Below are 13294 nucleotides of genomic sequence, written 5' to 3' on the forward strand. Positions count from 1 at the left end.
CTTGCTTCACATGCAGTGTCTTTGTCACATAAGCTGCTGGCACATAATGCAGGTATGTAGCATACTGCCATACAGCAAGATGTATGCTCCTTTGACTGAGTGATGCTAACCAACAAGGCATGCTGCCAGGTTGTGTGACTGTGTTAATTGGCATGACAAGGTAGGGCATGGATGCTGCAAGCATGTTGCCCAGAGATGTAGCCTTGTCATATCCATGAGCTGGGTGCTTTTCCTTTTGCACAAAGTACATCTGCTGCAACGTTTCACTGTTAGGTGCCAGTGGCCCATGCAATGCAGGTATGTGCTTCCAAAGCATCCTACAAGTGTTTGGGAAGGATGGCTAGGAGTTAGCAAACATCAGTTGCCAACCACCGTGGATGAGGTATGTGTACAACTGGCACTCATGGACTGTGCCCTAAGATACTGTTTGGTGCTGAGCAACATGGAGGCTGGTCACAGCCAGGGGGCAGCTGAAATCACCAAGTTCCCATTCTGACCTCCTTGAGAGAATTCTCAATGTCTGGCTTGTTCACTATGTTGGGAAGTTGCATATTAATGAGATGGGATTGCAGTTAATAATTAATAATCATCCTTCATTTGCAATTTGCTGCTGCTTAGCAAGAACTTTGCCCAGACTCCTCATTCTCTCGTACTCTTTGGTTCTTTCATGTTGCACTTGAAAAGACCATCTGTATTTATTCAGTGCAGCCCCTCCATACCAAGTATGATTTTCAGAGATCTTCTTTTGGGATTATTTGCTTGATCTGCATAGTAGAACTGCTTATGTTGTATAAATAGCTGTCACTTTGTGAAGAGACCACTTGATGCCCAATGGATCATGGAATGATTGCTTTCCATTTATTGTTGAAAACTTTTTTTTAATTGAAGTGCTTGATTGTTCTTTTCTTTTACATGATCTGCTGATCTGTCCTTATATTTTTCCTTTGTTTACCCCTACACTTCTTTATTTTTCATTATTATAGTTAAGTGTTGATGACTGTGCTTTTGAGAAAAAAAATGCCTGTACCAGTAGGTGTCAGCCAGCAGAGGGAGTTCACAGCAAATATGGAATCATGATGTCATCACAGGCTTTGGGATTGAATTGAAGAAACAAAATGGCAGCACTGGCCACTCAATCTCTGTAAGAAGGTAAACTTCTTCAGTTCAGAATAAAAACACTTTTTAGTGCTTAAAATACTGTTTTTCTGTTTGAAACAGGAGGGCTGTATATTTAAAGTGATAGTAGCCTTTGATTTATAGTTTTAAATTTCCAAGAAACCTCTTGTTTGCTAATATTATTTTGACGTGGGAAACATTAATCTTGTAACACCTCATTGCAAAAAAAAGGAAAGGGTACCATCAAAGGCACTTTTCATTATTATTTCATCCTATCATCATCCCTTTTTTACTCATACAGAAGGCTTTGACAGTAGCAATATCTTTATTTTAAATACATAAAGACTTTTCATAACAAATCATATTCTACATTGGTCTATGTTGATCACAGTATTTATTTTCATGAACATTAGCTCTTGATAAAGCATCCACTATTATATAGTCTCTGCTACATGAATGATTTTCAAATTATAATGCCGTAGCAATAGATTCTACAGAAACAGTCTCAAATTCTTATTATAAAACATCATTAAAAATTTAATGAATTATTGTTTGTATGAAAAACAGTGTCTGCAGAGTTCTAGTTTTGAACAATTTTGCCTTTAACACTTCTTACTTTCTTCAAGTAACAGATGTGATTATGGATCCAGGGGGAATCAGTTTAGCTCTGTTGGCTGGATCATTGGTTCATCATTGGTATGATGCCAACAGTATGGGTTCAATTCCCATCACTGGTCTGACGATACCAGGAAGGACTCTCCTTCTCAATCTCTTCCCTTGCCTGAGGTCTGGTGACCCTCAGCTTAAATCACTAACAGTTATTTCTCTCTAATGAGAAAGCAGCCCCTATGGTCTGGTAAAACTGTGGTGATACTACAACAACAGAGTCCTAATTATGCCTGCTTCTTTGTGGGATATGTTAACAATTCATTGTTCCACTCCTACTCAGGGTGCCCACAAATCTTTTTCTTCAAGGAAGAATTCAAATATCAACAGTAATGTCCAAACTATTTCTTGGAATTCAGCCCTCACCTAGAAAAACAATTGGATTCTCCTTGTCCTCAATTCTCACTCCACTATTCTTTTCATTGAAAGGATTATCCTCTGCAACTTTTGCCATCTCCAGCAGGATTCCACAGTCAAACAAATTTTCCCTTCTTCTCCCTTGTCAGGATTCATAGGGCCTATTATCTCTATGACACCCTAGTCCACTCTGCTGAGACTCTTAACACCTCTCTCACTCCCTCTCCACCCAATGTAACAGTTGCCATTTCACCTTCTGGACAAGACTCTAATACACCTTTGAAGTGAAGCAATAGTTTCCTTGTACTTCATTCAATTTAGATTGTTGCACTTGCTGCTCACAATGTGGTCTCCCCTTTATTGGTAAGACCAAATGCAGACTGGCTGACTGCTTTCTGGATTATCTCCACTCTGTCTATGAAAATAATTCCAACCTACTTGTTATTTTCAGCACAGTCAACCCATTTTCAACTGTTCATAGTCCTCAATTTCATCTATATAAAATTCCTTCTTCCCTGGCTTACCATCAACAAACCCTTTGCCTCCCTATTCTTTTCTCTCTCACTGGCCTCCAGAGGATGGCTCAGTGGTTAGCATTGCTGCCTCACAGTGTCAGGAACCTGGTTTGATTCCACCCTTGGGTGTGTGTGTGGAGTTTCTACATCCTCCTTGTGTCTGTGTCAGTTTCTCCTGGGTGTTCCTGTTTCCTTCCTCAGTCCAAAGGGGTGCAGGTTAGGTGGATTAGCCATGCTAAATTGCCCATAGTGTCCAGGGATGAGCAGACTAGTTGGATTAACCATGGGAAATGCAGGGTTCGGGGAATAGGTTAGGACAGTGGGTTAGCATGGAATGCACTTTGGAGTGTTGGTGTGGATCCAATAGGTTGAATGGCCTATTTCCACAATGTAGGGATTCTGTGAATCTATAATTTATAGAATTGAGCTTCTTTTTGATTTGATATGACCCAGTGAACCTTGTTTTTAATAGTTCTTCAGAGGTAGGTAAAGTAATAGCACCTTGTTTTCAATGACAAAAAAAAAGTTTTGGCCTTTGTTTATTAAACAAGAATTCGAGAAAAATGTTCAAATATTTTGAATAACTCATTTTATTTAGTCAAAAATCCAAAAAGACTGCAGAGACTGGAAAGCTGAAACAAAAAACAGAAATTGCTGGACAATCTCAACAGGGTTAGCAGCATCTGTGGAGAGAAATCAAAGTTTAAGTTTTGGGTCCAGTGACCTGATGGGTTCTGAAAAAGGGTCACTTAACCTGAAACATTGACACTGATTTCTTTCCACTGATGCTGGCAGAGATTTTCCAGCAATTTCTCTTTTTGTTTCACATCCTTTGATTACTTTTTACGGGAGGGTGTACACATATATGAGAGCTTTGGTTTAACATTTTTTTTTTCTTTAATGTAATATAAGGGGCCCTCTCACTCCATACCCAAATATCAGTTCAAAAGGAATAAATGGTGTGGATTCATTTGGGGCATCCCTAATGGCAAACACTAACAGGGAATTCCTTCATTCTAATCATTAGAATATTGTTGTCAAGATCTTAATGCCAAGTGTCTATTTCTCCCTGAAATTGTGGACAATAAGCTGAAGAGGTAAACTATTTTATGCCCAAGCTGCTCAATGTTCCTTTGAATATTTATGACTTGACATTTAAAGACTGTGATTTTAATTCCTGGATAAATCATATTTTGTAAATATATGTTATTATGATACTTAGATGAAACAAATACCTGATAGAGGTTTGGAATTCTACACCAGCTGGTAATTAAGGTATTCTCTAAGAAGGTCAGAGAAGGTGAAGAGGGTTATGTTGGGGTGAGGAAAAGGTCCATTATGTGGTAATGAGAAGTTTAAAACACGAAACCTGCAGTGTATGGATCAGTCCAGCTGTGGGATGATGGTAAAGTTCAAGATATTACATAAGGCATGAAGAAACCATCACTGTGGATAGTTTCAAGTTATGTCTATTGCTCGTCCTTCATGTTTGCCTCTCCAGTAATTTAGAGCATTGTGTCCTCCCAGGAGGTGAGGGAATGAAGCTACACTTCTTTACCAGAACCACCCTCCTGAACTTGTTTTCTGCTGTTTATGTGCCTCCTTATCCTGCAAGAGAAAATTGTCAGTGTGATACAAGAATTGCTGGATGATCATGGAAGCTGTGAGATATGGCTGGGAGGCTTGAAGTACTGAATGTATGACGTTGGCTGGACATATAAATGTTGTATACATGCTGATATAATAGAAACATCAAATGAAAGATTGGTGTCTGGCACATTGAGAAGCGTGTGATTGGTAGTATGGTGGGTCGGAGAAATGTGTTCACTGACGTTGATCACTTCTGTGAGAGCTTTCTGAACTTTGCCCAGTGCCACAGCCTGGTCCTCTGGCCCAAATGCAGTGGGAATGAACTGCCATTTCTTTCAATATGGCCCACAGAACTGTATCAAGGAATTCGTCTTTCTGGTCTGCTGCTGTATTGAAACTCTTCCACAAGCAGCTCCGAAACCCACTGTAGCTAGAATTGATCTCACCTTTTAAGAGCTGCAAAAAGCCTTTTAAGTGAATAAAACTCCTGTCACAATCACATGACCCTGGGCTCCCTGCAAAGTATACAAGCCAGTCAGTCATGCAGTTAGAACTGGGCTTTCAATCACAGTTAGAGAGACAGCATGAAGTTTGCAAGCTGCATCCTAGGAGTAAGATAGTCACTATCCCTGTTTCTACAAGTGGCGTTGTCTTTAGTTTTATTAATTTATAAAAAATAATTTTGTTTCATTCACAATCCATCAAGAAGAAGGGACTGCACAGCAGAAACTTGAAGTTAATCTGAAAAAGGAAATAATTTCAATAGCACTCTTAATGATAACTACATTAAATAAAGTATGAAGCTAAATATGCTGCTAATAGCACAATAAAATAAATATATAACTGGCCTGGTAAGTTCTCATTCACGTTTTTTGTGAGCAAAAATCCTCTGAAAATTTGAAGACTTTTCAATTAATATTTTTTGACATTCATCAGTTCTCAAATGGTTATCTAGTAATTGAGGCATGACAATAAAAAATATTCAATTTTACACTACTATAAATTATATTGAAATGTAATACACTGTCTGTGTGGAGTTTGCACATTCTCCCAGTGTCTGCGTGGGCTTACTCCGAGTGATCCGGTTTCCTCCAACAGTCCAAAGGTGTGCAGGTTAGGTGAATTACGTAAAAACAATGACTGCAGATGCTGGAAACCAGATTCTGGATTAGTGGTGCTGGAAGAGCACAGCAGTTCAGGCAGCATCCAATGCTAAATTGTCCATAGTGTTAGGTGCATTAGTCAGAGGGAAATGGGTCTGGGTGGGTTACCCTTCGGAGGGTCAGCGTGGACTTGTTGGGCCGAAGGACCTGTTTCCACACTGTAGGGAATCTAATCTAAAAATCTAAAAAACTATGCATGAATATCGATATTCAATATGTAAAATAATTGATTACTTGCTTCAATGTACAGATTAAAGTGTTGCAATTTTATTTGTTTTCTACTTTGTCAGAGCCGAAGGATTTTTTGAAGCGCAAACCTAATCATAATTGTTGCAAATATAAATTGTAGCAGTCAAATATAGAATATAGTTTTCAAATGAAGTTCGAATCTGAGATGCAATTACACTGCTACAAAAACAAGGTATCGAGCTGCAAACTTGGATTTTGTTGCACATGCAGGTGCCATTTTAGTTGCAAAATGATGTTTGTGCAGTGTGTGCATGCCAAATGCCATCTTGCTGAAGGCACCACTATGGACTCCATGAGCATTTACCAGAAGTGTATAGATTAGGAAGATTTTGAGGAGAGTCCATGTGGACTGCCACTTAGACATCATTGCTGCCATTTTCAACGTTGCTGCTCCATTCTAAGCATAGAAATTTGGACATGTTTAAACAATAGGAATGATCCCTCAATAGCACCCTTATAGGGAATAATCAGTCTCTCACTGGTCAACTGTTGATTAATTTCTACGACTTGGGTTATGTTTTTAGAAGAGCTTCTTAGTTTGTAAAGCTGCTTCAAGTTGGTGAGATTGACGGGGAATATGTTGTATTTAAGAAAGGTATTTGTTCTGACTTCAAGGGCTCTGGTCAGAACACTTGCTCTGAGTCACAGGGCCTATATAACTACCATCCTCCTTGGCCTGCAGATGAAGAGGAGATAAAAGCAAAGTCAGCCAAAAGAGAACTAACTGCTCACAGGTGTAGGAAGAGGAGAGTGAAATGGGGTTCCACCAGGAGGCCAACTCTTTCAGGAGGACTCCTTTTATTGCCAGCTAAACTAAGAGCAATGGATGCATTGTATCCATCCACAATGCTCTTCGAATAATGTTACCTCTTACAATGACATGATTAGCCTCAAGAACAGTTCTGTCAATGGATCCAAAGTTCAGCATGAGTCTGACCTTGCTTGTGTCAGGATCCATTTAGGCTGGAATAAATGACATGTAATATCTCCCGTTCACTATTCAGTGTTGCATAAGAGTAGTGAGTGCTATAAATTGTGACTGATGAATGAAACAGGTGGATCATGCACATTTGGTGAATGGCAGGATTTCCCCAGTTGAAGATTAGATGACGATACATACTTGGCTTTTAGGGCTCCACATCCAAATGTCAAGATGAACCACAATAGTCAAGGTTGTGGGTTTAGCTTTTCGCATCCAAATGCTAAATGCTGCTGGTGCACAATGATTTCCCACCATGCTCCATGGCCACCATTCTCTTTGACCCTTTATCCACAACCTGGCATTGGTGAACCACCAGCCTCACCACATCGCCATCCTCTCTCTTGGACCAACTCAGTCACCTTTCCAGACTTTCCACACTTTCATTTGGAATTCCCAGAGTCATGCAGCATGGAAGCAGACCCTATAGTCCATGCCAACAAGGTTTCCAAACTAAACTAGTCCCACCTGTCTACACTTGGCCCATATCCTTCAAAACCTTTCCTAAATTGGAGGTGTAGTGGACAGCAAAGAAGGTTACTTCAGATTACAACAGGATCTTGACCAGGTGGGTCAATGGGCTGAGAAGTGGCAGATGGAGTTTAATTCAGATAAATGTGAGGTGCTGCATTTTGGGAAAGCAAATCTTAGCAGGACTTATACACTTAATGGTAGGGTCCTTGGGAGTATTGCTGGACAAAGAGACCTTGGAGTGGAGGTTCATAGCTCCTTGAAAATAAAGTCGCAGTTAGATAGGATAGTGAAGAAGGCATTTGGTATGCTTTCCTTTAGTGGTCAGAGTATTGAGTACAGGAGTTGGGAGGTCATGTTGTGGCTGTACATGACATTGGTTAGGTCACATTTGGAATATTGTGTGCAATTCTGGTCTCCTTCCTATCAGAAAGATGTTGTGAAACTTGAAAGGGTTCAGAAAAGATTTACAAGGATGTTGCCAGGGTTGGAGGATTTGAGCTATAGGTAAAGGCTGAACAGGCTGGGGCTGTTTTCCCTGGAGCCGTTGGAGGCTGAGGGGTGACCTTACAGAGGTTTATAAAATCATGAGGGGCATGGATAGAATAAATAGGCAAAGCCTCTTCCCTGGGGTGAGGGAGTTCAGAACTAGAGGGCATAGGTTTGGGGTGAGAAGGGAAAGATATAAAAGAGACCTAAGGAGCAACGTTTTCATGCAGAGGGTGGTACATATATGGAATGAACTGCCAGAGGAAGTGGCGGAAGGTCATACGATTGCAACATTTAAAAGGCATCTGGATGGGTATTTGAACAGGAAGGGTTTTGAGGAATATGGGCTGGTTGCTGGTAGGTGGGACTAGATTGGTTTGGGATATCTAGTTGGTATGGACGAGTTGGACCGAAGGGTCTGTTTCCGTGCTGTACAACTCCAAACTCCCGAACATGTATGCTTCTACCAGATCATAGAAACACAAAGAATTGAAGCAGGGGTAGGCCATTCGGCCTTTCAAGTCTGCTCCACCATTCATATAAACATGGCTGATCATCCAATTCAATAGGTTGTTCCTGTTTTCCCCTATCTCTGTTCCTGACCGCTAACTAGTTTTCTATCCATCTCACAACACTATCGCCAATCCCATGTGTTTTAATTTTGCACACTCATCTCTTATGGGAGTTTGTTGAAAGGCTTTTGAAAATCCAAATAAACCACATCCTCTAGCTCCCCTTCGTCAACTTTGTTTTGCATGCAGAAACAACTGTGCATTTCATGTATCTATATGTTGTCATGCTTGTGGGAACCCATGCTTGCCTAGCATGCTTTCTCAGCATTCTTGTAGTACTGCACACAGTTTTGAATGCTCAGATACAGGCTGCCAACCTCTGCAGTATAGCTTGCTTTTTAATGCAAAGTGAGAGGCAGGGAACCAGTGACTATAGAGTGCATTGAACAATCAATCTATCTATCAGCCAGACAGGGTCGGTATTCCTGATGAAGAGCTTATGCTTAAAACGCCGACTCTCCTGCTCCTCGGATGCTGCCTGACCGGCTTTCCTTTTTTAGCACCACACTTTTTGACTCTGGTCTTCAGCATTTGCAGTCCTCACTTTCTCCTGTGTCATTGTATTGCACCATGCTACATCAATGCCAGGGGCATTCTGCAGATAAAGCAGTTGTGTGATGGCCAGCACAAGCATTTAACTGAGGTGGATTAGTGGTGCAGAAAGAGCACAGTTGTTCAGGCAGCATCCGAGGAGCAGTAAAATCGACGTTTCGGGCAAAAGCCCTTCATCAGGAATACTGTATTCCTGATGAAGGGCTTTTGCCCGAAACGGCGATTTTACTGCTCCTCGGATGCTGCCTGAACTGCTGTGCTCTTCCAGCACCACGTTTCCAGCATCTGCAGTCATTGTTTTTGGATCAGTGGTGCTGGAAGAGCACAGCAATTCAGGCAGCATCCGAAGATAGGCAAAATCGACGTTTCGGGCAAAAGCCCTTCATCAGGAATAAGTGGGAGAGGGACTTCCTGAGATTCTTGTAGAGAGAGGAGGAAAACTTCTTCAAGGCAGGCATCCTTGCAAGAGGATTCGCAGTAGGGTTAAAATCAACGAGGTAAAAACAATGACTGCAGATGCTGGAAACCAGATTCTGGATCAGTGGTGCTGGAAGAGCACAGCAATTCAGGCAGGGTGCTCCTCTAGCTTATCTCTCCACGCTTCAGGCTCTCTGCCTTTATTCCTGATGAAGGGCTTTTGCCCGAAACGTCGATTTTGCCTGTCTTCGGATGCTGCCTGAATTGCTGTGCTCTTCCAGCACCACTGATCCAGAATCTGGTTTCCAGCATCTGCAGTCATTGTTTTTACCTCATCATTGTTTTTGCCTATTTAACTGAGGTGTAACTGCAAGATACCTGTTCTGTTTACTGGTGCTCTCTAGTTTCTCAGTGTACGGAAAAAAGGTAGTCACTCAAGGGTTAGAGTCATTTAAGGTTTGATGTTTGATAAAAAACCTGACTTTTCTTTTCATTTCCCCACTGTATTTTGTCACCACAGTCATCATTACTCTCACCACACCAGGAAGGGGTAAGTTCTATCCAATGAGAATCAGTTTCACAGGCCAACAACATTCAAGAGGTAAATGTTTCTTTTTACTTTTCTTCATATTGATAAACGTCCTGTGGAATAGTTAACAAAATCTGCTGTTGTGAACAATCTACGATTTTATGGTTGTATCACGACGTCAGTACATTGCTGGTGCAAGAATTTTCCACTGCGTTTCGAAGGTGCCACTTATTACGAAAGAGGCCCCTGAGCATTTTTTGAATCGAAACCATGACAAGTTAGTTTGTGAGTTGCTCTCCATTTATTCTGAATCCCTAGCCCAGATTTTCTGGTCAGCCAAAAATTCCAGTTTTCTCAATAATATTTCCTACTTTTGGACTCAAAAACATCTGCACAACCGGATATTTTATCCCTGAATTCTGTGGGAATCGATCCATCTGGCAGTCATTGATATCATTCACATAGCTCAGTATAGTTCATGCAAACCTCTGCAGGTGATGTTTATTTCAGCAAAAAAAAGCAATAAAAACAAATGTTACACTGAAATTTAAGCAGACACCTTCTCTGAAATGACATGTACATGGTTGCAACAGCTGAAAAGTTCAATGCTCCTCGATCCCGCCCCTCCTCCTACTTCCTCTTGTGTTTCCCCCTTGCTCTCCCCTTAATTAGGAGGGTGGGGTGATTTGACTCACTGACATGTCTCCAGTTACCATCAAAACCATTCTGTCATCAGTTGACAGGAAGTTCCATTTTGTGGGTGGATCAAGGTTTCCTCTTCCTCCATCTCAAAGGATAGAATAATTTGCAGTTTTTCAGCAAACCCTTAAAAGGCTTTTACTGAAATGACTGAAATCTATTCACTGAGGATTATTTAGGTGCAACAGCATGGAAATTAACTTTTCAACCCTTTGGTTTGAACTCACTTCCTTGGGTCACTGGCTTCACAGACAGCTTTCACTTCTTTTGAAATATTGTTTGCTCAGTAAAGGCAGCAGTTTTCAATTAACTCACACAGTGTCACATTTCTATTTGTCAAAAATATGGATTGAGCATTGAACTCTGTCACAAAAGTAGACTCCCTCCAGTCCAGACCTGAACCTTAATCAGTGTAGATTGGCCCAAGTTACAGATTAAAATTTTACTGCACACTGACATTGAATTATTGCCATCAGCTGGCCATCAACATGGGTTTTGTAAATGATCCCTTTGTAAATACTGGCAGCTAGAATGAAGATATAAGTTTTATGATATTGGAGTATTGTAGATGATTGGTATGCTGATGATGTGTAACTTAGAATGAGCTGAATGTTGGTTTAGCATCCATCATAATCTGTATTTGGACCCTGACGTCCTCTTTCAAGTGAAGTCCTCTTTTATAATGGTGATTGGAAATTTGAAGGGTCATTTAATCAAAGCGAGTCAAATTAACAAGACATTCAGGAGGGAAACTAGTACCACAATTAAAAATGATGCAGATTTTTGTCTTCAATGTCTGGGTAATATTCTGAGAGACCATGCACTTGATGAAGGTCACTTAATTTTTATTCATTCCATTTTCATTCCTTTGTCTACTCTGCAAAGAAACACAAGGGTGAAAATGTGCCCCATCACGCTTGAATCTTTCAGCTATTCCTGGTATCAATTGTGGTTTTATAAGCCAGGAATATGAACAATAGATTTATCTCTTAAATCCCTAATCTAATTTCAAGAATATTGAACAAGTGTCATGTTCTGTCTTGTGACTGTCTCACCCCTGTCTTCTAAAATGTTCCCCTCAACAACTCCCAGTGGCAGAGAATTTCAATTTGTCAGCTAGTCTGTGAAGGTGTTTCTGCTGAAATCTCTATTTGATTTTTTTGGTGACAATCTTTTATTAATGGCGTCCAGTTTTGCTGTTTTACCACAGAGTTGACACTCCCCTTCCCACAACTATGCTATCAAAACCTTCCATAATTTTAAGAACCAGTATTCATCCCTTCTCTATTGATAGAAATTTCCATTACTGGTACTATCCTTGTAAATAAACTTTTGCACTGTCTGCATTGTTTCCACATACTTTTTAGAATATGGCGAGCAGATCTATGCAAGTGTGGTCTAACTTGTTGAGGTTTCACGTAAATAACAAGCATTTATTAGAGGTTAATTAGAGCTTAATGAACCAAGAACAACATTCGTGCCCATTTCAGAAAACACTTGCGAACTAGTTTTCATCCCTTTGTTTTGATGACAATTAGCACAAGCAAATTGGAGCAAAGAATTTACTGCCTCATTGTCAATATGGTTGTTTGCCCTCAGTAAATGTCCATAAAATGGGAAACTTCTGTGGCTGCTGAAAACAGGTTAAATTAGCCAATTGACTTAATAGGATCTCAATGATGCAAGTTCCAAGTTCCAATGGGTGGAATACATAGCATATTAATTCTGTCCATTGGTACATGAATTGAGAGGCAGTACTAAATATCAGCCGATCAAGTGAATCACTACAGGCCACTCAAAAACTGATGTTAACAAAGAACCTTCAATTTACTTTTAGAACTTATGATACAAAGCAATAGTAGAAATGAATAATTTTTAGTGTCTCATTTGATAAATCCTATATAATTTTCTAATTGCTTTGTTATTAAACTGAAAATCCTTTATAAAAATATGCCAAACTAGGCTAATATGAGTACTATCATTTCCATGTACAGGTAAACAAATAAATGAGCAAATGGATGGAATTCAGAAGTGCCTGAAATATCCACAAATTTCTTCATATTAATATATTTCAATCTAACATGCTTCCTCTTTCACCTTGAAATTCACAATCACATAACTATTTAAGCTTCAGTAGATTATATTCTGCTTCAATCACTCAATACAGCTACAAAGAATTTAACGTTGGGTATTGGCGCATTGAGGTCAAGATATTCAATCTTTACCTGTTAGTTCATAACTGTACTGGCCAGCCAGACTTGCATTTAAATCTCTAATTTTTTTTGGAGAAGCACAATAGGCAAATGAGACAAAAGGTAACTACATGCAAATGATATACTTTTTTCATGTACAGATAATTTCATGTAGCCAAAGTAATCAGTATAATAATTATACCAAATGGAAATAGCTGCATTAACATCTTGTTTGATATTTCACTGTGACAATTTTTTTGAGTTGGAAATAAAAATTAATGCAAGCAAACAATAATGCAATACTGCAGGATTCTTTTCATTGGATTTCATTCCCTAGAATAACTTTAAAAAATGATCACATATCTAAAGCTCCACCTGTTTCACTGAAGCTATTCTGTAACTTCTTGCTGAGCCAAATTGGTTTTTGTTTATTTCTCATGCTCCAATATATATGCATATTTGTCACAAAAAATTGTAGAAGTGCACTGTATTATTTACTCAAATTGCTTAATTTTATTTGCTGCTGGTTTTGAAACTAAGAAATGTGCAAATTGAGAAATTTTAATGCAGTCCAGTAGAGTATTTTAAGCACCCAGTGACAATATTAGCCACAATGTGGACTTTGACAGGGACATTATGTATTGAATTGAAACAGAAGTTCCATGTATTTAACTGCAGCAATAGAACACAGTTCTTCCCTCAAAAAGTTATTTCACTAATGTAGATACTTTCATTTGT

This window comes from Chiloscyllium plagiosum, chromosome 7, assembly GCF_004010195.1.
Source record: "Chiloscyllium plagiosum isolate BGI_BamShark_2017 chromosome 7, ASM401019v2, whole genome shotgun sequence".
NCBI lineage: Eukaryota > Metazoa > Chordata > Chondrichthyes > Orectolobiformes > Hemiscylliidae > Chiloscyllium > Chiloscyllium plagiosum.